At 36.7% G+C, this 2933-nt stretch overlaps 1 pseudogene; it reads left to right on the forward strand.

Moving 5' to 3' along the window:
- The first annotated feature begins 1507 nt into the window (after positions 1 to 1507).
- Positions 1508 to 1943, forward strand: LOC149159748 (uncharacterized; annotated as a pseudogene).
- Positions 1944 to 2933: the final 990 nt, after the last annotated feature.

Genomic DNA, 2933 nt, shown 5'->3' on the forward strand with positions numbered 1-2933 from the left:
AAGTGCTTGGTATGGATCGAATGCATACATTCTTGTGCAATGGCAACAACATCATGGATTTGTCGATCCTGAAGAAAGCCATATTGTTCGGGTGAAATGAAACGAGACAGTGTAGACCTCATCCGACTGGCAATAGTTTTTGAGATGATCTTATAAATAAGATTGCATAAAGATATGGGTCTGAAGTCAGAGAAAACAGTAGAAGGTCGTCGCTTCGGGATGAGAGCGATATACGTTGAGTTTATATGTGGGTGGATGTTCCCCATGATCCTCGACTCTTCCACCATATCCAGGAGGTCTCTTTTAAATATGTCGAAAAAGTGTGTGAAGATTTCTACAGACCATCCATCTGGACCCGGACTCTTGTCTCCCTTAAAGGATTTTAAGACCTCCAGGAGCTCCTCTTCAGAGACCTCTTTAAATAGGTTTTCATTATCATCATCATCGAACATAGTGGGATAAAGGTCCACAGCCCATAACATGGCCGCCACATCAGCCCCCTCCTTTCGATCATATGCCTTTTGAAAATGTGCTACAACAACCCTACTTATATCCTCCTGCGACTGAAAGCACTGACCATCATCATCATAAATTTCCCAAATGGAATTTATTTTGCATCTATGATTTGCATACCGATGAAAGAATTTCGTGTTTCTGTCCCCTCTTTAATCCATAGAGCCCTGCTCTTCAGGCGCCATGTGGATTCATAAACAGAAAGAATTCCCTTCTTTTTGAACTCTAATTCCTGGATACGAGTCCTGATATCAGCAGGTAGATCATGAGAAACCATCCAGGGCTGTAATGTATCCAGTTCCTGTTGGATATCAGATAATTCTTTATGCAGGTCTTTTGCCTTCTGTTTCTGCCATGCTTTAACTTCCCTTCGAAGAATAGCCAACTTATCCAAAATGTGAACCATAGGGGAAATCCCCGGTACGTGTTCCCGGGTCCATATCTTGTGTACTAATGAATTAAAATCCTGATCATCTAACCATGTACGATTAAATTTAAATGGCATCCCGTGTCTAAAATCCTTCATCCGCCATTGCAAAATAATGGGCCTGTGATCAGAGAGATGGTTATTAATTACCCCCACATGTACATTTCCAAGACACTCCACCAAGCTCTCATGTAATACAAACCGGTCCAGCCTCTTTGCAACATATGCCGAACCCTTTCTGCCATTATCCCAAGTGGGAACCATCTTTTGTGGACATATATCAACTAAGTTGTGGTCTATAATTGCTTCATGAATCATACCCACCAGTGGGTCAATTTTTCTGGAGCCACCCCGTACTTCATCCAAACCAACAGTGCAGTTAAAGTCTCTGCAATAATAAGAAAAGTCAACTCCATAATCCCAGACGAGATCAACTTCTCCCATAAAACCACCCTATTCCTATAGGGTCCATATAGATTCAAGATGCAGATATGTTCCTTGTGCCCACCACTATGTCCATCAAGTAAGATTCCAGCAGAACATGAGAAGGCCTTAGCCCGATCCCACATGGTTGATTTCCCTGGCGCGCCCTGTAACTACGAATAATTATGAATACTATGGATTTATGGAGTACAAGAACCTCGGATATGGAGAGTTGGATGCGAGACTTCCGAAAAATGTATTGGACAAACTTGTGGCATGGCTGAAGGTCCACTTAATTTCTTCTTTGCAGAATCATTTCGGTGATATTGTGCGAGATGTGATCTCTTCCCCGAGCTTCAATGATAGTGTAAATGATTACTGCGAGTTTGATTTAGATCAAGTGGTTACTTACATTCTAGAACTGAAAGCAACCATGTTTATACTTGGAGCCAGGGATCAGGTCCTAAATTTGATGAAAGGTATGGTAAAGGAGTCCTTGGTTTTACTTCTGGTTGGGACCTGGGAACACTATAAAGAAGCCAAAGCGTTTGTGGATCTATATGTTTCAGATACAGTTTAGTCAGAGAAGAAAGGGTTACGGGGACTAGCAAGGCTAACAATAACATGTTATTAGGTTCTCAGAGTATCTTCTGGTATGAGATGGTGGCTTAAGTGAATGAAATACGGCCAAAACAACCTAGCAGATGGATTGTGTAGTTTAACTATACAGAATCGAATCATCTATGTTTGTGCATTTGAAGTTAATGGTAGAGGAGCACTGTAACCTGTATGCCTGTATGTGAGTACAAAGATTGTATCTATACATTAGCTATCCATATCTATTTGCTTGTCTCTGGTGACCGAATTTTGGGTTGGTTTCTGCAAATGGGGTACATAGCAATGGTTTCTGTTTTGTTTTTTTGTTGGTAACCGGAAAAATTACAAATTTCAGCTGTTGAAATTACTATGTAAATTTGTTCTATGAAAAATTGGTATGGAAATCCATTGTAGGGAGGCCGCCTTACTCAAAAAATCACCATTCCATAATTTAGAAGTATAGTAGAAATAGGATGGAAAGTCAAATTAATGGAGATTGTTGTGTTTTCTAATGAGCAGTGATACTTAATTGCTAGAGGTAGAAACTTACAATATTTATGTTTGAAATGGTAGATTTTGAAGAATGATAGTTAAGTATTTGAAATGGTAGATTTGAAAAATGATATATAAATGTAAATTTGATAAATAATATTAAATTATTGTCAAGTTTGTTTTTAAAAAGTTATAGGTTAAATCCAAAAAGATAAATTAAATATACTTAAACAAATAAATTATTATAGAGAGGAAAATATTTCGTCAAATTAATCAAATTATTACAAAAACACATATTTGTCAATTTTTTCCTTTCTAAAAGATTAAAAGTTATACATTTTTATAAATTTTAAAAATAAAATTATTATATTAAAGCTGGTTCTTTATTTTATAAATAAAATAAAAAATCATATATCAATTTAATATTTAAATTTAGAAAAAATATTATATTCATCCAATATTAAATAAAATTTTCCAAATT

Source organism: Pinus tabuliformis, chromosome 5_2 (assembly GCF_031772625.1).
Source record: "Pinus tabuliformis cultivar Carrire ecotype Pingquan chromosome 5_2, CPIR1, whole genome shotgun sequence".
In the NCBI taxonomy this organism is placed as follows: Eukaryota; Viridiplantae; Streptophyta; class Pinopsida; order Pinales; family Pinaceae; genus Pinus; species Pinus tabuliformis.